Source organism: Panthera onca, chromosome A2 (genome assembly GCF_046562875.1).
Source record: "Panthera onca isolate mPanOnc1 chromosome A2, mPanOnc1 haplotype 2, whole genome shotgun sequence".
Lineage (NCBI taxonomy): Eukaryota > Metazoa > Chordata > Mammalia > Carnivora > Felidae > Panthera > Panthera onca.
The window spans coordinates 85413773-85441355 of NC_138340.1; positions in this window are offsets into that span (position 1 = coordinate 85413773).

Here is a 27583-nt window from a genome sequence, read left to right on the forward strand (position 1 = left end):
GGACAATACATATAATGTCTTCCTTCTTGGGCAAAGGGTAGGCAGGCTTACTGACTGTTAAAAGTTTCAGGCTCCATAAGCACAAATGTTTCCTGGCCCTCTTCTCAGAGCCCTGTTGAAGGGCTTGGAATTGGCTCTTTAACAAATAGGAAAATGCGGATATTCTGACTACTGCTATTGCTGTGAGAAATAAAATCCTTTAACTCTGAGCCATGAATCTCATATCTTCTGCTAGCTTCTAAGGGACTGTGGTGTGCCAATTTATTTGCTTGATTGTAGGAAGTATAAGATTGTGGAAACTTTGCAATTCTTCATAGTATCACACCATTTCTTCTAATTTCCCTTAGTTCAATTTAGGCAAATAAGTATACCTAGAACCAAGGGAGCTTGAGGAATGTTATTATTTAGCTTAGCAGTAAAGTTGGTGTGTTACTTTTTTTTTATGTTTTTATTTATTTTTGATAGCGCGCACATGCACATGAGTGGGGGAGGGGCAGAGAGAGGGAGACACAGAATGGGAAGCAGGCTCCAGGCCTGGAGCTGTCAGCACAGAGCCCGACAGGGGGCTCGAACCAGGGACTGCGAGATCATGACCTGAGCCGAAATCGGATGCTGAACTGACTGAGCCACCCAGGCGCCCCAAAATAGGTGTATTACTACCAGGAGGATGGAATACCAGATTTCAGTATAGGACACAAATACTCACCGCCAAAGCCTAAAAAACAATCATTCATGATTTATTATTATGTGGAAAAAAACATAAAACTATACTAAAAAACAGAAATCTTCACAGATTAAATAATTTATAATTAATTTTTATAGAGATGATCTCTGGGTAATGAGGGTGCACTAGTTTGCTAGGGCTGCTATAGCAAGGTACCACAACAATAGCACAGTAGGTGCAATAATAGCAATAGCCACAATAGGTGGCTTCAACAACGGAAATTTATTGTCTCATAGTTGTGGAGGCTTGAAGTCCAAGATCAAGGTATTAGTAGGATTCGTTCCTTCTGAGCGTTATGAGGGAACAATCTGTTCAACCCTCTTGCCGTGGCTTGTAGATCGCCATTTACTTCCTTTGCCACTTCACATTGTGTTTTCACCGTTTGCATGCCTCTGTGTCCACAATTAAAGGACACACCCTGAGGTACTGGCAATTAGGACTTCAATATTTGACTTTTTAAGAGACACAACTCAATCCATAACAGAAGATACGGATGATATATTTTATTTTTATTTATTTCCAAGTATTGTTGTATTGCCTTTTTATTATTTTGGTAATTTAAAAAGGATACTTTTTAATGTTTATTTTTGAGAGAGAAAGATGGAGTGTGAGCAGGGGAGGGGCAGAGAGAGAGGGAGGCACAGAATCCGAAGCAGGCTGTAGGCTCTGAGCTTCCAGCACAGAGCCCAACGTGGGGCTTGAACTCACAAACTGCAAGATTTGGCCCTGAGCCAAAGTCGGACACTTAACTGAGCAACCTAGGCACCTGAAAAGGATACATTTTTTTAAACAAAAGTTCACAGTGTCTTTCATTATATTTATACATCTTGTGAATAGTCTCAAACTGTGTTTAATGCTACCCACATATTTTTAATCTTCAGTGAAAAATGTTTAGTAGCCGAATCAATAGGTAACTACCTCCAGATGCCCCACAATAGGTTTTACACCTGTCTTCCAGAGCACTTGAATTTTTGTTTTCTTTTGCTTTGTCTCCTTGCTTAAATCCTCAAGGTTCCATACATTCACAGCTTATTGCATATATATTAGTCTTTGGCCTTATATCCTTCAATAGGAGTGTCTTTAAGTCTAAAACCATGAAATATATTTTAAACCATGCAGTATATTTCTGACTTTAATGCTGAATTGGTGGGAAATCATATCAACTGTGCTTCATTCCCACTGATACAGAGACGTTGAGTGGGAGTTTGTGAGTGATGACTGTTCGAGTAGAATGTGAAGGTAATTGTAACAGTTTGACATGCAAGAACAGAGTAACTGCTTCAAGCATGAGGACATAGGGAACAAACCAAGATAAAAGGAAGACTTGGAAACAAAGACTACATTCTGAACCAGTTCTTTCCAAGTACTTTACTCTGGAAGAGAACTTGTTAATGAATAACCACTATTGAATAGCTGCCATGAAAGCAAACAGAGAGCTATTCTACTATTAGTTACATTTTCATGCAAACGTTACTCATTTGTGCCTGAAAACTCAAATAATCCATATCACCCAGAAGTATATGGTGGAGAGGAATGCTTAGGTAAAGAGCTTAAACCAAAAGATGAGGCAGGAAACAGGAATAATGAAGAAAGAAAAGTTTACCACAAATGAAGGAGTTGAAAGCCAAGAAAAAGAAAGGAATGGAGGAGAGGCAAGCCCACAGTTGATGTGGGGAGATGTGTGGCTCATTTTACTAAGCCCCAGAATAAAACTTGAGAGCTAATATGTTAGTCAAGGTCGTAGATAGATCATTATTTTCTTAAAGTACTACAACAGTAGCAATTTTTGCTGTTGTTTTAAAATCCTGGTTACCATAAAATACTAGAACTTTATAGGAGCAATATTTCTCTTTGTTTAACATCAACAATGTGTTGGGTAACTTAAACATCTATGATTTTCGATCTCATTTTAACAACTTAATACTATATTTATTGTTCCATTCCTGATTTTTTTTTAGAAACAAATCTTCATTCTTTATTTTTCAGTAGAGCATCTCTCATAAGTCAAATTTATTTTCTTATTTTCCAATCAATACCTGTTTCTTTTCTGCTTCTTCCAATATCTTCTAATCACAGTCACCACCATCCTCCTGCGACAGACCCAGAAAAATCCCAGCACTCCACAAGACATGTCATTTTGGTTAATGATATGTTGGATAAATAAGTTACAGTTAACAGTGACATTTACTAAGAGTTAATATTGTTATTTCATTTTTTTTCATTTATTGGGTTTCACAATAATGAATGATTCCATATCAGTTCCTTGATGGCTCCTCTCAAATTTCAAAGAAACATGTCCCATAGAATTTTTAGCCTCAGGGGTTCATGTGTGGAACTACATACTATTTATATTAAAATATTGAGTAAATTGGATGTTATATAAGCATGGCTTCACTTCCTATTGGCTTCTAAGAAATACAGCTCATAAAGAGTCTGAATGCATCCTTTATAGGCTAGTCTAAGTGTCAGTTTGAAGACATGGTTCAATCTTAATAACTCAAGCAGGAGGAATTTATCATTTCTTAGCCTTGAAACAAGTGCATCTGAGAAAATAAAACATTTTTAATCAGGCATCATGAATAATAATTTCTTGAATGAAATGCTATCATCACGGGGGGAAAAAAGGAAAAAAAAGTGACAATTTAAAAAAAAAATTAAAGACATAGAAATGTTCTGATGTGATAGAAACTGTTAGGTAACATACTACTTTTACTTTTTCCTACCCCACCTTCTCCCCTGTTGATTTCAACAAAAGAACATCTTGCATATATGATACCCAGAGCAGATAATTTTTAATATCCCTTATATTTATATAAAAAAAATTATATTGGTAATCATCTTGCAACGAATGATTAATAATGATCATTATTTTAAGTCACTCTTTAAAATCAACAATTTAAAGAAAAAATCAAATTTTAAAGATTTATAATCAATAAAATTTTAATTGTTTGAAATATGTACTTTACTGCCACCCCGAATACACATTATACCTTTCATGTTCACAGTTTATTACATTTTAAATATTTTAAATAAAGTAAAAACATTTATATTTAATGTGACCACTTCATTTGCTAGGACTATTTTTAAATGTTTTTCAGATCTGTTCAACATTAAAAACACAGACATAAAACATCTTTCTTTTCAACCATGAAAAAATGATCTACAGAATTTATATTAAGTTAGTTGCAAAAATAGATCAGAGGATGCTAATCCATGAGAAATGTGTCTCCTCCCCTTATTTTTCCCTTCCTTTAAAACCAAGAGATGCGTGTAATTTAACCATGCTTGCTTTGGGTAACAACCAGCATGGGGTTGAAATGCATTGAGTCTGCTTTCTAAGGAAGTACAATACTTCACATTTTTAATGCATCACTGAACAGAGGTCAAATAGAGTAGTTCTAACATAATACAACACATCAAACTACCCACAATAAAGTAACTCTATATACCCTGTGAATATTTCTCCCACATTAACAAGTGGGTCATCAATCTCTTAGCCATCTTAAGCCCAGCTGTAAATTTATGGTAGTATGTTTCCCAACATGTTCCCACTCAGATTTCATGATTGTCTCTAACATATGATCAATGGGGGAAAATATATATATTTATTTTTGAATGCCAGATTAACCTAAAATGATTATTATTATTCCCTACTGATAATTTTGGGCATTACCTAAACTATCAAAAATAGTAAGTGTTCATCCAACAAAAGAATTATATAATTATCCATCTGATTTCTCTTTAAATTTCTTTGTAGCTAACTAAATTAGCACATAGGACCACCACCTTGAAGAGAAATGATTAATGTCAGATAGTAGAGTTTAGGTAATTCCTAAATTACAAATTTTAAAATGCACAAGAGTAAATAAGATAATTGGAAATTCTATGACTATGAAGATAAACATTTCACTTAATGTAGATTATAAATAACCTAAATGTAAATATACTAACTTTAAGGAAGTTAGTATATTTTCCTTCCTTTTCAGTACTTGTTTGTAGATGTTTTGAGTGTGTGTATATATCTATATCTATATCTCATTTCTCTATATATATAACTTTTAGATCTATCTATCTATCTATCTATCTATCTATCTATCTATCTATAATTTTAAGTAACAAAGAGCAACAGTAATATCACATTTCAACCATAAGGGAAAAAAATTGAAAGAGTCTGTGGCTTATTTGGACAATTCTTTGTCATTATATGGTTATATGATCATATTATTATACAGCAAAGCAGAGTTCTGGCTTAGAACATTTTTATCCTCTTGTCCTACAAGTAAGAAATCTAAGCATTTATCAAATGCACATATATCTATTTTAAAAATACATCCACTAAGTATTCATTTAAAACACATTTGAGCATTCTGCATGTTGCAGGGATATGAAATAAGTAAGGTTAAGTTTCCTGGTTTGAAAAGGTTGTAGTCTAGTGAGAAAAAATATATTATTGGACACGGTGTTTTGTTTCTGTTTTTAGATAACATGATTAGGAAGTGTGCAATTGGGACATCTTCAAAACTCGGATTATTTACCAATGAAGTATATAGTTCAAATTATTTTGACACATGTTCTTCTAAAGATTCATGATGGAGACCTGACCTGTGCCACTACAAATAATAGAAGTGATGCTTTCTCTTGGAAACAAGAGTCCTCTTTCAGAGCAGGTGACCCATCTTCCATGGCTGTCTAGGCTGGGAGCTGGGAATCAAAAGTGAATAAGCAGAGTACAGAGCCTGAGGTTGCTTTTTTAAGATAAAGTTACAAATTCATTTTTCATAGAGGATGGAATGGGGCATATTGCTTTGTTTGGTAAAAAAAAAAAAAAAAAAAAAGAAATATATATGATATATATGATATTTTTCATATATACATATATGTATATGTGGTTCTGGAAATATAAATTTGCATTCTCAAATTGATTATCATCTCATACTGTTTTTAAAGGCACAATGGGAATTCTTTCTAAGGATATTCAGTAACTAGCAACTGCAAAATGATAGGGCTTCAGTTTTTGAAAAAGATGTTAATAAAATATCTTGGAGAAAGAATTACCAAGTTCTAATTTAGTATAAAACTAATTCTATAGGAAAAAGATACTTTTTGAAAAGATGGAAATGAGTTGAATGTTTGGTAGTGGGGTATCAGTTAAATCATTCTTATCTATACTCTATCATCTATCTATATTAGATCATTTAAATGGGGTTTTATGTACAAACTTGCTGCAATGGAAAAGTATTGATGATCCAATAAGTGGGAAAAGAAGACATTGATGGGGTTCATGAAAGTGCACCAGCATATGGCACAAAAATTATGAAGTATGATATATGTAACAATATCCAACCTATTATTTTTTGATGAAAATGTATTAAAATTTTAATATAGTAACATGTCTTTCAAATTCTTCTACTTTAAAAATTAATAGAAAAGTATGTACAATATAAATATTGTCATTTATAATATAAATAACTGAATTTCATAGTGTATTTCTAATCCGTCAGGCAATACTCTAAGTATGTTATTGTATATTAACTCACAACAAGCCTCTGATATAGAGACTATTATCATTTCCAGTCTATAGATGAGGATACTGTTGTTCAGAGAGGTTAGATGAGCCCTGTGTCCAAGGTCACAGGGCTAATAAGTGGCAGAGCTGGAATTTGAACCCAGTTGTCATTGCTCCAGACTCTATTAAGTCAATATGTCATTAAGAAATGTAATCATTTAAATAAATATATAAAATTTTTTGCTTCTGTCAGTTTAAAAAAAATATGTGCTTTTTAAATCATTTGAAAACTTACATACAATAAATTTCTTTTTTTGTCTTGTGAAACAATTCTTTGAGTTTTAACATATTTACAGATTGGTATAACCACCACTAAAGACAGGATACAGGACAATTATGTTAGCTCCCAAAATTACCTCTTGATGTCCTTCATTGCCAGACACTCCCCTGATTTCCTGGAAACTACTGATTTCTCTCTATTCCTATAGTTTTTCTTTAAAAGGACATCCTATAAAAGCATCATACATACTGTAATCTTTTGAGGTTGGTATCTTTTCACTTAGCATAATTCATTTGAGATTTATTCATGTTGTTTCATGTATCAGTAGTTTATTTTCTTTTATTGCTAAGTAGTATTCTATTGTATGGATGTATCACAGGTTGCTTATCCATTCACCAATTGTAAGGTATTTGGGTTGTTTTCTGTTTGGGGACAATTATGAATAATAGTGCTATTTGTCTGCAGGTTTTTGCATAGCAAACCTTTTCCTTTTTCTAGGACAATATTTGTTAGCCTCCAAACTATTGATACTTCATACTGCACAGTTTTTTTTATTACAGGGGACTGTCCTGGGCATTGTAGGATGTTTTGTAGTATCCCTGGCCTCTAGCAACTAGATGCCAGTGGCATCCATGGATGTAACAAGCAAAAATATCCCAACATTTTAACAAATATCTCCTGGGTGAAAAAAATCACCCACCAATAAGAACCTTTATTCTAAAATACCTGGATTTCTGGATCACATGAGTCTATGTTTAACTTGATGAAAAATGACACTTTATTACAGGGTGGTTGTATTAATTTGTAGTCTCATCAGCAAAATGCATCCTCAGTAGCACATGCCATTGTTAACTTTTTTATTTTTTAATTTTTTGCTTGTTTGGCTTTTTTTTTTTTAATTTTAGTTCTAATAGGTATGTAGTAGTACCTGAATACTTTTTAATTTTTAACTCTTATTAATAACTAATGTTATTGGACATCTTTTCCATGTACATACTTGTCATCTGCATATATTCTTTGTAAAGAATCTGTTTAGATCTTTCACCTACTCAAATTCCCTTATCAGATATTTGATTTGGAAATTTTGTCCAGTATATGTCTAGTTTCTAAGTATTTTGGAGGGAAAATATATTAAATATTAATTAATTCTACTTTAGCAGTTGTTTCTTTTACAAATCATGCTTTTGGTGTCTTATATAGGAATTCTTTGCATAATCCAAGGTTATAAAGATTTCTACTGTATTTTTACAAAATTTTATAGTTTTTGATCCATTTTGAAATGACGTTTTTGTACTGAATGAGATACAATTAGAGGTTCTTTGGTTTTGAATTATTCATAATCAGTGGTCCAATTGTTCCAGCAACATTTATTAAAAAAAAATCTTTCTCCATTGAATTATATATGCACCTTGGTAAAAAACAATTGGTCTATTTGCATGGGTCTAATTCAGCATTATCTGTTCTCTTCCATCTATGTTGATCTTTTTATTATTGGCACAGTCTTTTAATCACTGTAGGTCAGTAGTCAGTCTTAAAATGTGTGGTAATATTGTACCTCCAACTTTGCTCTTTTATTGGCAAATTGCTTGGACATTTTTTTTCTTTTTTTAAATATTTATTTTTGAGAGAGACAGTGAGTGGGGGAGGGGCCAAGAGAGAAGGGGACAGAGAATCGGAAGCAGGCTCCATGCTGACAGCAGAGAGCCTTATGTGGGGCTTGAACTCTCAAACCATAAGATCATGACCTGAGCCAAAGTCTGAAGCATAACTGACTGAGCCACCCAAGCACTCCTGGTTGGAGATTTCTTGTACATTTCTCTTTCCATTAGAACTAACTTGATAATACCTACAAAATATCTGTTAAGATTTTAATTGGGAGGCATGAAATCTATAGATTAATTTAGGGAGAACTGACACTTTTTTTTCCCCTCACTTTATCAGTCTACAGCAACTAATATAGAGTAGGAGTATAAAGAACAGATATAAACATTCAGTTTTTCACCATTAAGATTAAGTATGGCGATAGGTTTAAGTTTTTGGTAGATGGACTTTATCAGGTTTGGAAAGTTTTTATTTACACTTGTTTTTTAATCATAAATAGATATTGAATTTTATCAGTCTCTGTTGTTTTATCTGTTAATATGGTGATGTAAATAGGCCTATTTATTTTTGAATGTGGAAGCAAGCTTGCATTCCTGAGACAAACTCCACATGATCAGGATGTTTCATCCATTCTATATATTGCTAATTCATTTGGCTAATATTTTGTTAAAGATTTTAGTGTTCATGAAGGATATTGGACTGCCCTGTTTTCTTTTATTGTCTTTATCTAGTTTTGCTACTAAAGTGATGGTACTTCATAAAATGATTTGGGAAATCTTTTTTTTTTTTTTTTTTTTCTTTTCAACGTTTATTTATTTTTGAGACAGAGAGAGACAGAGCATGAATGGGGGAGGGTCAGAGAGAGGGAGACACAGAATCCGAAACAGGCTCCAGGCTCTGAGCTGTAAGCACAGAGCCCGATGCGGGGCTTGAACTCATGGACTGTGAGATCATGACCTGAGCTGAAGTCGGCCGCTTAACCGACTGAGCCACCCAGGCGCCCCTGGGAAATCTTTTTTTTGGTTCTTTTTTCTGGAAGAAATTTTGTAGCTTTAGTGATATTTTATAATTATTGATAGAATTTACTTATAAACCATCTAAACATGGGATTTATTTTTATTTTGACATTTTCAGAAGGTTTTTAATGATGAATTCAATTTCTTGTAATTCACATCTTTCAAGGAATTGATCCAATTCATAGAATTTGTTGCATGTGTGTTCATAGAGGGGTTTATAGCATTTTCTTAGTGTCTTCTTCCTTTTATTTCTGATGATGCTAATTGAGTCATCAATTTTTTAAATCCCTCATTTTGATTAAGAGGTCTATCATTTTTATTGATCTTTTTAGTCAGGCAACTTTTTTTTTTTTTTTTTTTTTTTTCAACGTTTTTTATTTATTTTTGGGACAGAGAGAGACAGAGCATGAACGGGGGAGGGGCAGAGAGAGAGGGAGACACAGAATCGGAAACAGGCTCCAGGCTCCGAGCCATCAGCCCAGAGTAGTCAGGCAACTTTTGATTTAATAGATTTTCTCTATGATTCTCAGCGTTCAGTTAATCAATTTCTGTTATTTCCTATTGCATTTTTTTTCTTCTAGTTTATTGAGTTAGAAGCTTAAGTTATTGATGTTCTTCCCTCTTTCTAGCATACACATTTACAGTATGTGCTGCTTTATCTAAAACACTCATTTTTGATATGCTATATTTTCATTTTTATTCACTTCAAATTAAAAAAATATCCTTATGACATTCTTTGACCTGGGTATTATTTAGAAGTATATTGTTTGTTAGCAAAATATTTGATTGTAGCAAACATTTCTTTTAATTTTGTTTTTATTTTTATTATGATCCAAGAATTTACTTTTTATTTTTTAAATTTAATAAGTGTATTTTATAACCAAGAATATGGTCTATCTTGGTAAATGTTGATGTCTACGTGAAAAGAATGTGTACTTTAACTGATTTTGGGTGGAATGTTCTATAAATAACAGGATGACTGATGATGTTCTTCAGAACTTGTATATTTTTACTGTTTTTTTTTGTCTACCTGTTTTATCAATTACTGAGAAACGAGTGTTGAACTCTCTAACTGAAGTTGTAGATTCATCTGTTTCTCCTTTTAGAATAATCAGTTATTGCTTGATGTATTTTGAAATTCTGTTATTACATGTAGGCACAGTGTTATTAGATCTCTGTGATGAATTGACATTTTTATCATTACATAATATCCTTCTTTATTTCTACTAATTTTCCTTTTTTCTGAAGTCACTATTTCCAGATATCAATATAGTGACCCCAGGCATCTTTTTATTAGTGTTTGTGTGATATGGCTTTTTCCACTGTTTTTCTTTCAGCCTCCTTAATCATTCTATTTCAAGTTCTTATATGAAGTTCTTATGTATATCAGCATATATTTTGGTCTTTTAAAATAATTCAGTATCAGAATATCTTTTAATAAAGTGTATTAGACCACTTACATTTAATGTAGTCACTGATACAGTTGGATGCAGGTCCACCATTTTATTATTAGTTTTATGTCCATACCATCTTTTAATTTTTTTCTTCCTATCTCCTTTTGATTATTTGAATTATTTTATTATTTCATATAATTTATCTATTGAATTTTTCACTCCATTTCCTCTATAGTTTTTATGTATTGCTGTGGTGGATTGCAAATATAATTGCTTAACTTTTACATTTTACTTAAAGATAAATATTTACTTTAAGTAAACTACAGCCTTCAACCATATGGGTAACTTTACCAATCTCCCTTTATGCTTCAGTTGTGATATGTATTACATCTACATAACATTTTAGGTATAAAGCTACTGGAGACCCTTTGGGAAAGCTTTCCACACTGTTAAAAAGAACCAACAGGTCCCAATTTTGTTGTCTTTAATGGTGCCTGGAAATATTTTTAGACTATGAAAATAATTGCCCAAGAGAACAAGATGCTGACAGTGGTAGAAAAGAAGGATGTAAGGGTAGGGAATCTGTCTTTTTAACAATGAGGATATCCTTCCCAGATAATCTTCAGCATACTTGATTTTATAACTTATTAGCAGAATTAGGACACAATCATTTCCAAAAGTAATCATCTATAACCCTCATTCTTGTAAATTATCATATCTTGCATACTCTCCAGTTCCATATTCTTAAGGAAAATTACTAATGATCTTAATGATTGTCACTCTTAAGAATTTTGAATCCTAAAATATCCTACATTCTCAGAACTTAGCTAAAATCAAGGATATATGGTCAGTCAGTAGGCAAACTATCAGGTTGACACTGACCAATGTAATTATTACATTATCAGAAAAGTGGAATTTAGTGCAGTGAAACTGTTGTTAGAAATGGAAGAACAGGCTCAAAAACTTCTCTTCTGAAAGATATATAGAGAGAGGGTGGGGAGAGGGAGAGAGAGAAAATAATTTTGTTTGACTCCTATATTTGAAGAAGATTGGATATGTCATTATAGTTCCTTTGGTATTAAGAAGAGTATCACATGAGTGTATGAAACATTGTTTATTTGACACTCATTGCCAGTGCAGTCATAGTTTCAAGTTTTTTTTAAAGTATTTAGTTATTTATTTCTAATAATCTTCAAGGATCATTCTGTTACACTCACAAACAGGTCCTGTCAAACTACAGCAGCGAACCCAACCCCAACCTGTTTTTGTTAACAAAATAACTGTTCAAATACAGCCATACCCATTCATGTCCCAATTACCTATGGATACTTTCTCAATACATTGGTAGTTGAGTGGTTGAAATAAAGTTAAGTAGTTGCAATGGAGACTAAATGGCCCACAAAACCTAGAATATTTATTGTCTGGCCCTTTATAGAAAAAGTTTGCTGACCCCTGACCCGGAGTACCGAGTAGCCATTTTCTTGTGTCTTGTCTTGTACCTTATACTTACTTTACCTTATTAAATATCACTAAATGTGATACTTCCATATGGATATCACCCCTGTGGCTATACTCAATTAAAATTCTCAATTCAAGGGGACCTGTATGGCTCAGTTAGTTAAGTGTCTGACTCTTGATTTTGGCTTAGGTCATGCTCTCACAGTTGTGAGATTGAGCCCCACGTTGAGCCCCGCGTCAGGCTCCACAGTAAGGGTGGTGCCTGCTTGAGATTCTCTCTCTCTCCCTCTCTCTGACCCTCTCCCCTACCCTCTTTCTCAAAAAACAAAATTAAATTCCCAATTCAGATATAAATGTTGTTTGTAGCTCTGGAAGCTACTAAAATAGAGGCCTTTGGAGTTTTATATTTATAGCCACTGCTGTCAGAATGCCAGATATCTCTGGTTGTCCCTGGCAAGGATATCCATGGTCCCCTGAAGTCCTTGATATGACAGAGCTGAGAGGTGCTCTCATATGCACTGAATGTGCATAGCCATGCCAAGTTCCATGTATAAGCAGAAAATATTCAGATCTCTCATTTTAGTGCTATAGTTTGAAAATGACTACTTTTGTTGTCCAATATCTTCAAAATCTTAATGAAACAGTTTATTGTCCTATTTGAATTTTTATTTGTTTTCTTTGGACAGTATCTTTAGGATTTGTTCATGAGTTCATTGGTTAGGGCAGAAAATAGATGTAAGTGATCATCATTATATTGGGCTCAAAATTACCTTTCTTTTCAGGAAACTGAGACTTCTAATTTGCATCTTTTGTGTCTTTCTCTATCTCCTTTTTAAAAATGGTTTCTATCAGAAAGCCACTTGTGCGTTTAGGTAAATAAACTGCTGTTAGGTCATCTTCACCAAGCTTTGGAAGAGTTGTCTGTATATGTCTGCATTTCAGCTGGGCATTACCTAAGCTAATGGTGAATCCTTTAACCATGAATCCTCTACTTCATTGAATCCTTACAACAACTCTGGAGGAAGGTAATGCTCACCCTACCATGTGCATGAGAAAATTTAATACTTAGGTTATATGAATGGTTCATATTTAAGCAGCATAAGGTCAGTGAAAAGCAGACTCCTACTATGTATTCTTGCCACCAGACCAGTGCCAACATCTGGGATAAATATACATTGCTTTTTATATTTAGTAGTCATCTTTAGTTCTATATCTAAACTAGTGGGGAAAAACTGAAAAGTAGCTTAAAAATTGAGCAAACATCAGAAAAGGACAGCTTTGGAATTGGAAAGGAGCAGTTTGGGGATTTACCCTTTGTGACTTAGCATATTAATTGGCTGATTTATGTGAAAGTGATTCAGATTTTTTTTCTTAAGCACAATCTGGCTAGATCTCTTTCCTTCCCCCTGAAGACTTTTTGAATCAATCAAGTCCTAAATGCTTAGTTCCACAATAACATAGCTTTCCCTAAAACAATGCCTTGATCTATTACATGAAACCATTGAATTTCAGCCATTTAGAGTACTTGCAATGGGCAGAAGAAAAAACAAAACACAATGACAAACATGTTCTAGTCTTCAAATATGGTATCCTTCCATACTGAGGGGACCACAGAAGGGCTGAAACAGGCAGGCCATCAGACTATGAATATTTTGTCACTCTCCATAGAAAATTAGACTTGGGAGTGGTCACATATTTATTTTATGGTTAAAGATCTCTCATCTGTTGATCTAAATTTTTAAAATTATGAGCAAATAGGAAAATAGCCTGCCAAGTTAGTAATGTTTTGAAATGGTATTTAAGAATATCATTCATAAAAGCTGTAATATTCATATAAAACAAAAATAGAATATATAACTACTTAGAATTTCATTGTAAATACCTTATAAAGGTTCAGAAATTAATAAAGTTTACATTTCCCTTCTGTTAATACCACATGAAACTAAATGAGAATGTATTAACCAGACTGATAATTTTTATTTTGTTTTAAAAGCCTGAACATAAGATATTAAGCATTTTCTGTATTCTCACAAAGTACATGAAAAATATGAACTATGCTTTTTTTATAGTCTGTGATTCTATCCACAAGCTGGTAGCTTGGTTTGTAGCATACTGTTTCCTAATCTGATCTGTATTATTTATGTTTCTGCTTTGACACATTTGTTGTTTGTTTGTTTGTTTCTTTTTTTGGTTTTAGGAAAAAACAAGATTGTTTCATTTGTAGAGTCAAGAGTCATTTGTTCCTAATTACAGGGCTCAACCTGAAAATTGCATTCACCTCTTGATATAGAAATAATACCATGCCACTTCCCCTGGGATATTTAATGCAGACAGAAGTTTTCCTATACAACCCTTATCTATGTGTCTGCCATCAATTACCTTTTTTTCCCTCTTTTAAAATGATCTGTAAACTCCTCTTATCCAGAATATTTGAGAAATGAGGTCTTAACTTAGGGCTCTGATTTTTCTTTTCATATCTGCTTTAGTAATTCAAAATGCTACTGTGAGGAATCTCTGATAATGATAATGGAAAAAAAAAACCAGAAGATTTTATTTGGAAAGTGTATGAGTCTGATATTAGAGGCTTGTATTATGGACTTCTTCATATAAATATCCCTGAAGAAGTCATCTAATGTCTCGCTTTCAATTCCACACTGGCCAACAATAGTGTAGATTTGTTACCATGCATAACAGAACTTCCCTCTAACACTTGTCTTGTGTCTAGTTTCCTCCCTTAATTAAGTGGCTTATGTTACTGTATAAAGATATTATACTGAGAGTTGGTCTACAGTCTGAGCTCATCCAGAGCCGATGGTTCTGGATACAAAGTTACAATTAGTAATTATTTTAAAATAAATACATTAATAAATAAGGAAACCCTTGAGTATTACTTTCAAAGTTCAGTTATCTCTTAATACCTGGCCATCATTTGTTAACGATTGTACAATTTTAATTTTCTGAAGCTAATAAAATGGATAATCTGCAAGCAGACTTACTTTTTTTTTTTATCAGAGACTGTTCTCAAGCACATTCAATGATTAGCAAAGGAGATACGCTCCCCTACTATCATAGAGTTTTCATTCTAATGCAAGAAACTGTAAAGAAATCAGATTAAACAATTACAAATTATTAATATCACTAAGAAAACAAGAGACTAGAATGGAAAATAATAGAATGAAGAGCTATCTATATAGGGTGGTCAAGTAAAGCATCTCTGATTAGATAAGTTAAGCTCATAACTGGAAGATGAAAAAGAATTCATGTGAGAAGAGCTACGGAAGAACATTACAAGTACCCTAAAGAAAGTATATTTGATGTGTTCAAAACCTGAAAAAAAGACCAATGAGGCTGGAGTACAATGATTAAAGAGAGAGAGAAGTATATGCAGTAAATTTAAGGAAATAGGTAATTGCTACATGTTGGAGGGTCTGTAGCCATTGGAAAGAATTTCAATATTGTTCTAAGTAAAAGAATAAATAATTGAAAAGTTTTATCAGAGAAATGACGAGACTTAATGAATTGGAGGAGGGAAAATAGTAGAAGTAGGCAATGCAGTCAAAGCTTTTGGTTTAGTGGGAGATAGTGGTAAAAGACAGTTGTGGCCTTTGTTTGGAAGGTAACAGTGGAGAACAATAAAATTAGACAAAGTTGAAATACATTTGGTAAGTATCATAAACAAAACTTTATGCTGGGTGGGATGTGAAGGGTGGAGGGAGGTAGGGAATTTATAATGATTTATTATGTTTAGTTTTAACAGCCAGGTGGAGAGTGATACCATTTATTTGTGGAATACAGAAGTAGGTAAAAACTAGGTGGGGGGTGGAGCGTGGTTCTGTGAGACATGTAAGTGAAGATGTCTAGCAGGCAAGTAGATAGACGGACTATAACTCACATACTGGGGTCTGAGCTTCAGATTAAAAAAATGTGAGTTAGATTTTCAGTAATGTACAGAAATGAGTATGGATGACATCACATAAAAAGGAAGTTTTTTTGTTTTATTTTTTGTAAGATGATGACCTAGAACTCAATCATGAAGAGTATTAAGATTAAAACCTCAAGTAGAAAAAGAGGAACCACAAAACAAGGAGAAAAAACAAGAGAATGTAGTGGTAAAGATATTAAGAGAAGATTGAGCTTCAAGAAAGAAGGAAAGGGGATATCCATATTAATGGTTACTGAAAGATCTAATGTATGAGGATAGGGAATTATTCAGTGGATTGGACATCCTACAGGTTACTGATGACCTTGATGTGTCCTTTTGAAAACATGGTGGAGAGAGAAGGCAGATTGAAGAATGTTAAAAGTTATTGGGAAGTGAGCAAATCTCAATATCTTTTCTATGAAAACAATTAGAGAATTGGAGTTGAAGGCAGATAAGAGGTCAATGGAGAGTTTTATAAGATGGCCTATATTAGAACATGTTTGTGTGCTTATTGGAGTGCTTCAAGACAGATAAAAAGTCAGACTATGCTGAAAAGAGAGACAAACTAAAGTTCATTCATTGGGAAGGCAAGAGTAGAGTGGGTCCTCAGAACGTTTTAGATAGATGTTCTTTGATAAAAGGTGGTGGATTTGGACATTCTCTATTGTCACATTTGGGAAGAAGATGAAATATCTGTTAGTGCAGGAGGTTTACAGGTTTACCAGTGTAAGATGAAGGAATTTAAGTTTAATTTCTTCTCTTTTTCAAAGAAAAATGAGTACAGATGATCGCATAGACCATATAAAGGTGAGAATGAAGGGAGTTTAATAATTGAACAGGAGATGTGAATTTTCTTCTTGGTATATAGAAAAGTGAGAAACATGCTAGTTTTTCTTGATAGAATTGAGTAAAGTTTGTTACTATTAATGTCTATGAATTTAAATTGGAAGTAGTTATATATAATTAATATATATTATATCTAATATAATCCATTATATGATTTTATTTAACAGTGTTGATCTAGCTCTTTAGTTTTTACTTGAAGAAGCCAAATATTGGGTATAGTAGATTCTTAGGGCGGCCATAACAAATTACCACAAACTTTTGGTTTCAAACAACAGAAATTTATTCTCTCATAGTTCTGGAAGCTAGACGTAAAACATCACAGTGTTAGAAAAGCCACATTTCCTCCATAAGCTCTGGGAGAAAATCCTTTCTTGCCTCTTTCGGCTTCAGAGGGCTCCAGGTATTCTTTGGTTTAGGGATGCACAGCTTGAATCTCTGCCTCTGACTTCATGTGGCTTTATTTTCTTTATTCTCTTATTCTCTTTATGTCTTCATGTAGCCTTTTCTGCATCTTTGGCTTGGACTTGTGTATTTGTGTCTACTCCTTTTCTGTCTTACAGAAATACTTGGCATTGGATTTAGGGCCCACCTGGATAAACCTAGATGATCTCATCTTGAGAGCTTTAACTCAGTTACATTTGCAAAGACCATTTTTCCAAATAAGGTCACATTCATGTGTTCTCGTAGACCTGTCTTTTGAGACATAGTATTCAACCAGGTCTAAATGAATTTACCCAACAGCTTGTATTTTATTTACTAAATTATCTGATACATTGTGAATACTCTAGATTGAATGCTCAAGTGTCAAGTTGTATCAAGATATAGTACCATTATCCCATAAGATAACAGACTATCAGAATATGGTGGCATTATTTTTGAATACTGCACAAAAGTCAATAGGCTGTACACTTTACTTTTCAGACTACTAACTTTTAATATGGAAATAATAAATTTACCTGCTTGAAGGCTAGAAGTTAACACAAATGATCTTCGGTAGTTTATTTTGTTTGAAATACCTCTGGTTCTTTATTTTAGCTAAAGTATTTTGTTTTTTAAAACATGAAGGTGTGGTACACAGTGATAAAATAGTACATATTTTTTCCTTCTGAGTCACTGTATGAAAACACGGGAAGCCTCCTACTTAAAGTCTTAATTTCATTTAAAAATAAAGACAGAGAAGTATTTATTGTTTATCACCGAAAAATTACTTTAAACCCATGTCTTAGATTGAGGGGATATTTTCTTTCAAATGTCTGGCCCAGAGGGTAAGAAAACTATTCTCATGATAAGTTAAAGTTTATTAAACTCAATTGCCATTTATAGTAAAAAAAAAGATTATTAAAGTATGTATCAAAGAGTTTAAAAATACATTTCAATTCTATATTATTGGTTGTAAGTTAAGAGAGATCAAGACCCAGGAAAAGTGAGAAAAATGGTAGAGTCAAATAGTAGTGAAATAAATGTAAAGGAGCAGAAAGAGAAACAGATAAATTCATTAGAAATGAATCTTAATGGACTAAAGTCACTCATCACAATTGTTTCACTGCTGTCAGCATTGTCAGATTACCATCACCTCTTATCTATGTTCCTTAAGGGATAAAAAGATAATACTATTCAGGGCACAGTAGATATTAGGAGTAATGGATTCTCAAATATTTAATTCTTCATCCTTAAGAATATAACTCTGATGACAGATGTTAACTAGACTTACTGTGGTAACTGTTTCACAATATATACAAATGTCAAATCATTATGTTTTACACTTGAAACTAATGTTATATGTCAATTATACTTCAAGAATACACCTCCACAACATACACTGAAGGGAGAAATAGGGTGAACTTTTTTTTGAGGAAATGGATAGGAGAAATCAAGCCTAGGATTGTGTTGGTCCCCAAGGCTTAAGTCTGTTTCTTACTTATCATATATGAGTGCCAAATCCAGAATAAATTTTCATGTTAACAAAGAGAATTCAGAAATCACCACCATTTTATAACAAAAAATATATATAATGGATATACGGAAGTTAGCAGATTTAATAGATACATAATAATAACAGTCACGAACATATTCTGAATACGTACTATGTACCAAAACTCATGTTTAGTGCATATAAATATAAATATATATATATCTTTGATCTTCACAAAAACTCAGTGAACTAGTATTGTTACTGTCTTTTACAAAGGAGAAAACAGGTTAAGTGATACTCTTGACCAAGTTTCAGATAATAAATAGGAGATATAGATACAAATTCATATCTATTTGACACTGTCTTTTCCATGGAATATTTTCTACCATACTTTGCTTATTCAGCAGTTAAAATGGCTGTTAGTTCAATAAGTCTTCCTACTACAGATTGATGAACTTCACTAGTCTTTTGAGGTCACATAAAGTACAGCGTTTGTTAGAAGTCAAAAGCCATCAGATAATTGTCTACAGAAGACTGGCCAGGTATGCTGCCTGCCCTAATTGCACCTTGATCTAGTTGTCAGTTTCTCCTACTTTAGCATTTCTTGACTGGATGTTTTGTCATCCTCTAAACTTGGAGATGTAAGAGACTGGTAGTATACTCACAACTGTATCTCAAATAGATATAATTCCCAGTACTACAGGCAGAAATTTACAAATTGCAGAACTTATGATTTATTAATTCTTCTTTCAGTCAAGTTGCTTGTTTAGCAAAAGATTCTATAACTGCAAAAATGTATAATTTCAAGATTTTGTACAGCATACTTATATCATTCTGATAAACATTGTTATGGTTTTTAAATGAGAAAATATCCTCAACCTTGTCAACTTTAATATTAAAGTTCATGTGCACAAATTGAATACTTCCTTACTCATATTGTAATATGGTAATATGTAATATGGTAATCAGATCATATCAAACTACTTGTGTATGCCTGTCACTGTTATTCTTACATTATAGCTTCACAACTAATATTGGTTAACAGTATATGAATGGTTAACAATGTTATTACCAGTGCAAAGTGAAAGCTGAGGAATCAAGTCACCTGCTCAAGGACTGAAGCTAGTAAATTGAACTGGAGCACTCTGAATATCTCCAAAACTTAAAAAAAATGCATGAACTTTTAAATGTACCCAAACAAGTTGAACTGTTACATTTAAATATGCTTATATGTAGAGCTTGAAATATCTCTAATTTTAATTAGAACACAGGCAACATACAATCTTTTTTAGTAATATTCTACAACATGAAATAATTATATTGATATTTTAACATCGTAAAGATTCTAGAGGAAATACATTTTAGTGCTTGAGCTTAATGTTGTCATTCTGAATCTTGCTATATGTTAAAAACTCAGCAAATGAGGAGTATATGAAATGGGAGTGTTTACTCTTAAAGAGATCATTGGTAATTTTTACTAAAGGAAAAGATAAAGATTTTAGAGCCTATTAAGAAACCAGTTCTGGCAAAACCAGTCATAACTTACTGGTTTTTCTTTTACCCAGTGCCCTTAGAATTTTGCTTTGCATAGAACCATGCTGAAACCAAGTCAAGCAGCAACACAACAATGGAAGGCAGATCCCTGAGACTTTCCTGAGAAGACCAAAAAACTCTCTTTAAAAGGCCATTAAATTTCTAGTTTCTTCAAGTTTTCCTCTGGCCACATTTCTTAACCATTTGTATTACCTATCTACATTTGAATAGGGAAAATATTCTAAAATATCAGAATTCTGTTTCCTATAAATGAGGAAGACTGTTTACCACATGAATAGTTAATATCACAATCCAAAGCCAGAGATGAAAGCTTGACTCTTTCTAACGTGTACATTAAATTTTTTTTTATGTTTATTTATTTTTGAGAGAGAGAGATAGAGTGCGAGCAGGGGAGGGGCAGAGAGAGAGAGAGAGAGAGAGAGAGAGAGAGAGAGATGCACAGATCTGAAACAGGCTCCAGGCTCTGAGGTGTGAGCACAGAGCCCGACGCAGGGTTTGGGCCCACGAACCATGAGATCATGACCTGATCCGAAGTCAGATGCTTAACCGACTGAGCCACCCAGGCACCCCTCTATAGTGTACATTTTAACAAGAGACATAAATATCTGTGATCTACTTGTAACTTATTTATATGTTGCATGGGTTGTTTTGTTTCCTAAACTTATCCTGCATATTGTATAATAATGAAGACTAGAAATGTGCCTCCCTTCCCATCCCTATGACTTGAAATATAAAATGAACACTCTATATAAAAGTAATACTTCTGTTTGAAAAACTATTATATAACTTGTATTATTACATTATTAAGCTTGTATTACAGTTTGTTTTTGTTTTTGTTTTTTTTACACTCATGGGTAAGCCATCTTAAAAATACTCTAGGCCTGGGGCATCTGGGTGGTTCAGTTGGTTAGGCATCTGACTCTTGATTTCGGCTCAGGTAATGATCTTACAGTTTGTGGGATCGAGCTCCACATCAGGCTTGTGCTGACAGTGCAGAGCCTGCTTGGGATTCTCTCTCTCCCTCTTGGCCTCTTGCACACTCTCAGTCTGTCTCTCTCAACATAAATAAACATTTAAAAGAAAATACTTTGGCTTTGTTTCCTTTCTCATTTTCATACCTGCGTATTATCACACACCAAAATCCATATATGGATTTATGGTATTCAAAATGCTCATTTCTTCATATACCTAACTTATAATGCATTTGAAATATTTCCATGATTTCACTGACATGTTGGGGATTTCATTTCCACATGAGGATATGTTTTGTGAATCTAGATAGAATTTTTTTTTTTTTTTTAAGACCAATGAAGCACTCTGGTGTCTTATTTATTTTCATATGCCTCCTATTTTTACTGTTAGCTTGTATATTATTGTTTGGGTTCATGATTGGTTCTAGTGGCACCTGATTTTACTTTTAATACTTTAAACAATATAATGTGATTTATAGGAAGGCACAAACTGAGGTAAAGTTGATTAAGGCAGTTCCGGATAAGCTTAACTTCCCTGTGGCCCTTTCATAATCACTAATGCCCATGTGTTATCAAACACACTCTTGAATGAATTTTTAGACTGAGATTTACTAAGTTTCTGGGCAAGAATCCATGTCAAATGAAGTGATGCATTCCTCTGTGATGGATTTCTGCATGCATCACTGGTGAAATGCTGGAAGGACCAGTTGAACTGATGGACCATGTTCTTTATGTTCAAGGTAAAGGCTGCTTAGGTTCAGCTCACACTGGAACTCGATTTGGCTTGAATTTGTTTGAGCCAAATAGTCCCACACACATACAAGAAACACAAACACTACCAAGGGATTTATTTTCTACAAGAAGCTGTGCACTACCAGCCAAAGAAAACAAACACCAAGGAAAAGGAAGTTCTTATGATGTAACTAGAACTGACTTTCAAAATTCTGTTTCTCCTTTTCCTAGAGAACAATGAAGGCAGTTCAGTGGTCAAAGGTCAATCTATGTCTAAAAGGATTTTCTATGGAATTTCTTGACTTCTCTTTTACCACATGTTTGAACAATAGGGTAAAAATCCCTATTTGTGTGAAACAAAAAGAGTTTCTGCATGAGGTCAGTAATCTGTCTGTTATTCTTTTCCTCCACATTCTTCCCAAGAGGGAGAAAGTCAGAAAAACTACACTGTCTTTGGTCCTGACATTTCTTTTCTTCCTTTGAAATACTCTCACATCTATAACAATATTGATTGTAATTTATTACTTTTTTATCAGTTTAATATATATAAATACTAGGTAACTTTAGTCTGAACTAAAATTCATTACTATTTGATGCTAAATTATAACATGAGCAGCTTCTCCTGGGTATACATTTCAGGACTTTGCAGGTCATGATGTCCACAACTCCAGGGAGTACAATGTATGTGGACTAGAATGTGAATACCCTTCCAGAAAATTATGTGACTAATGTAGTAAATTAAATAGCATAACAGAAATGCCATTTTTATAGATAGAAAAAGGAAAGTATGGGTAAAGGAAAGAAGGAAGGATGGATGGAAGGAAGGAAGCAAAGGAGGAGGGAGAAAGTAACTTTAAATTTTGTATGTATGCATCAAAGTATTGCTTCCCTCCCCTTAGAATCAAAAACAAAATAAAACAACAACAACAAAAAACTTTGCATTCAGATCAGTGTATTATTTTCAGTCTATAACTTCCATGAACTAAATCCAGTTTGAGCCTCAGATCAAATTTTGTGAGATAATACATAAATTTATCTTAACAAACAGATTAATTGAAATAAGATATATGCTGTTTGGATGATAGTTTTTTTCTGATAAAATATGTTGATGAGTTAGAGGAAAGTTATTCAGAAACATGCAGATCAAATGTTTTCTTCAAATACACAAGGGTTTAAAGATATAGAGGTTAGATATTTGGCAAAATACTTGACAAATTTTTTGAAAAGTTATCTGGCTTAAAATATGACTGGGTTCGCCCATCCCTTTAGGAGACCAGCTGTTGATGTGTCATGAAAGGAGGAAAAAAAAATAAAGGTCAGTTCAGCTGTGTCTGCAAGCAAGCTTGTCAGATGTATACACTTATACTATAGGAGGTCATTTTATGTGTGTGCGTTGACAGAAAAAAAACAGTGTTCAAACTTCAGTAGCAAAGATATAAACTTATATCAGTAGGAGAGGTATTTACAGAACTTAGCACATTCTTTCCAAAGCATACGATTTTGGAATGGCAACAATGAAGAATTTCATCTCCATGGAGAACCCATTTGTATGCCTTGTGGGGCTGGCAAATGTGCTGAACATGCCACCATGAAATAATTGGCAGTAAGGGTGGGAAAAGAAAAACCTCATTTTAATGGTGAATTTAAATCTCTGGAGTCCAGACTGGTTCCTCCTCAGGGGAAATGCAAACAGTGAGGAACTTGTTGTTGAATAGGAATTTTCAATGACTGTGATCAAAAGCAAGTCTCAGCAATGTTGCCCAACAGGCAGGGCTGGCTGTGGGAATAGACAGCACAGGAGCTGGTTGCTTAGGTGGTGAGTTTTGTGAAGCTACTGACTGCTTATCAGTGAACCACCATCATTTATTATTGTCCTGAATGTTAATTCTCAAAAGATTACAACTTAAATCCTTATGAAACCACCTTTTAATTTTCTAGTTAATGTCTTAGCAGTAAACAAAATGCAGAATTGCAGATGAGAGGGAGCTCTTCATAGGAAACCCTTTCCAGATGACAATTTTGCCAAGATATGGTCAAGATGCAGGATGGTAGGTAGAGCCAGTGATACGCTTGCTCTCTACTCTTAGAGCAAGTGGAACTTCAACAATAGTCCGTGTTTTAGTCAGAGAAACTTGGTGGTGAAAGCAGAGTCAAGTGCTGAAGCGTGAAAGGGTAAGGGTCATTAGAAGAAAAGATAATAACACTATTATGCCTTTTATTTGGAGGTTTACATTCCCCAAGAACTTTCAGATGCATTCACAGCTTGATCTTTATAGCAGCCCTAGATTACTGACTGAATTGAATAACAATGATAATAGTGTCAGCACAAAGTTGTTTATGACTCACTGTCTCCATTAAAATTGTACACTAGTCACTCCTCATCCTTAGAGATTGGTTGTTTGCTTACATCAAGGAGTATGATCATCAATTTGAGCTAAATAAGAATTAGTTTGAGAAATTGTTTCGAACTTCAAAGGAAGATCTAAAGTTTCTCTTCCTTGTATATGCCATACATTCTTCACCCTTAGAGGAATAACTTTTTATACAGCTCCCCAGCCATAGTCCACTTGATGTCTGATTGGTAAGCATATCATATAGATATTCCTAGGTGCAAAAGAGTTTGAGAAACAAGTGTGGAGTTGGATTGGAAATAGTGGGGACAGCCAACCCACATCGTCTGTCACAGACTCAATTCTGACTTTTACCACTACACTGAGGAGGGCAGTTATGGTCTTGTCTAGACCAGTGGTGACCATCAAGAAGTTTTCAAACCCACCCAACTTCGTGATATGCTGAAATTGTTATTTCTAACACTGTCTTTTGGTCATTCATATTAAAGAATGGAAAAACAAAACAAAAATATAAATAAAATTTAAAAAGTATAAAAAGAACCTCTATGGCAACCACATAGTTTTTAAACAAGCCCACATATTTCTAGCTGTAATAGGAACAACTAAAGGGACAGAGGCTAAGGACTCATGGAGGATATTAGTTCATGGGAAGGATAGAACCTCACTTCTGGAGCTGGGACAAAAATTCACAGCAAAATGAGGCCTCTTGAAATCCAGAAATAGCTGGAATTGGGCCATATTGGTGCTGCTTCTGACTATCTGTTTTGAACTCCTCTGAAATCCTCAGAAAAAGAACAGTGTAGACAGCCTTAGGAGATGAAAGTATAACCTAAGTAGATAGAATTTGATCTGCTCTGACAGATATTGTTTCCACAATATTCAGGGAAGAGTGCTAAATAACATAATGAAGTCTTTCTTGCCTAAGCTCTAATGGTAACACTGTGTCATGTCCTTGAGCTTCAGTTTCCTCTCTAGTTTGTTTCAATGATAAAAATATATAATGCAGAGGTGCCAGGGTGACTCAGTTGCTTAAGTGTTTGACTCTTGATCTCCACTCAGGTCATGATCTCAGGGTGTTGAGTTCAAGCCCTGCTTTGGGCTGCACGCTGGCCATGAAGCCTACTTAAAAAAATACACACACACATACACACACACACTTTTATAATGTATGTAAAATGTAGACTCACTCTGACATTTCAAAATACTATTTATATGTTATGAATATTTTAGGAGTGCTATATATACAATTTTATATAATAATTGCAAATAATATACTATATATTTTATGTAACTATATCTTTATCTCTTTATCTCTATAATCTCCATTGCTGCTTCTCAACTGTACTGATATAATTAATGGCTTCAAATTCTATAAATATTCTCCTTAACATGTTTCTATAACATAAGCATACAGAAATATATGTCAATTTTCTTTTATTTTTAATTTTTTTGATGTTTATTTATTATTGAGAGAGAGAGAGAGAGAGAGAGGGAGAACGCACACAGGTGGGGGAGGGACAGAGAGAGAAGGATACACAGAATCTAAAGCAGATTCCAGGCTCTGAGCTGTCAGCACAGAGCCCAACGTGAAGCTCGAACCCATGAACCATGAGATCGTGGCCTGAGCCAAAGTCAGACGCTTAACCTATTGAGCCACCCAGGCACTCCAAATTTTCTTAAAATGCTTAGTAAAACTAGTTTTTTTTTTTTTATTTCATTTTAGAGAGTGAGAGAGTGCAAGTGGAGGAGAGGGGCAGTGGGAGAGGTAGGGAGTGTGGATGGGAGAGAGAGACAGAGAGAATGAATCTTAAGCAGGCTCCACAAACAGCACAGAGTCCGACACAGGGCTCAATCCCACAATCCTGGGATCAGGACCTGGGCTGAAATCTAGAGTTGGACGCTCAGCCAAGTAAGCCAGTCAGGTGCCCTGAAACTAGTTTTATTTTTAATCAGAAACTGATTTTTGAACATTTTATATTGTCTTAATAGGAAATTATAGAAGTGAAGGTTCTTTATCAGTTGCATAGACCAGGAAAAGAGCTTACAAATCTTGCAAAATAATAGTATAACAAAAATCAGTGAGAAAAACAGTTCTTATTTTGATAGAGACTGATGAAATTTAAGCTATAATCTTAACACAGATACACTTTGCAAGCGTTTTTTTTATTTATATCAGGCATCTGAACATTTGTTCTGTTTGGAAGACAATACTCTCCAGTATGAGTCTTGGTGAGAAGAAATATTAATTATGCAAATAAATAATCCAAGGGAGACAAATACAACCTCTTCCATCTATGACAAACTAGGGCACGAACATGTGTCCTAGACTTGCCCAATCAGGTCCTCATTGGAAACTTTTGATCTTAAATTGTGATACTAAATTGTAGAAACAATTGCAAAACCATTCAGTGGTGGCAGTGGTGTTGATAACAGCATATAGTTTCAAAACCAAACCAAAAGTGATGGTAGCTTTGTGAGCACAGCAATGGCAGTAAGTGCCCAGGGGCAGAAATGTCACCTTTCCTGCTGCAGATAGCATTATGCTATTCCTGGGCCTGGCCTTGGCTATAGTCCCACCTCCTGCCTATTGGCTAAAAGATTTTCAAGTCTTTCAATTCTGCAAGCTACCGGATACTGATATATGATATATTATTTTTTCTTTTGTTTGTGAGTATCGGTTTTTATTCCTTAAGACTCCTTCCTGATCCATAGATAGATTCCTATCCGTATATATTTGTTGGCATCTTAATGGCACATATAAAACAATTTCCTACCTTGTTAATGATTATCTTCAATGTACTTTACTTACTGTCTACTTTATGATTACTAAATTATTAGGAAGTTTTTGAATAGAGGATAATGAGATCTGTAATTTTCCAAAGGGGTGTGTGTGTGTGTGTGTGTGTGTGTGTGTGTGTGTGTGTATGTGTGTGTGTGTGTGTGTGTTATTCACTGAATAATCTCAATACTTTGGCAAAATCAAGTATAACTATTTAATTATAACATTTGCTTCAAAATAGTTAATATTGACAAATTAGTAATACCGTGACCTTTGGGAAAGAAATGGGGAATCATTTCAACCAAAAATAAATGAAAAGAGCCAGTAGAGATAGACTAGCATTTCCAACTATTTTTTTATATTACATTACTTAAGAAATGTATCATACTTTGCAGACCTTATGCTTACTTGGAGCATTATTGAAAAATATATAGAACATTATTGAAAAATTCAGATATTTCTAACAATTTCTATATTTTGATTATTTTTTCCTCTTTATTTTTTCCAAAGAAATTCATATGCAACAGATGATAATT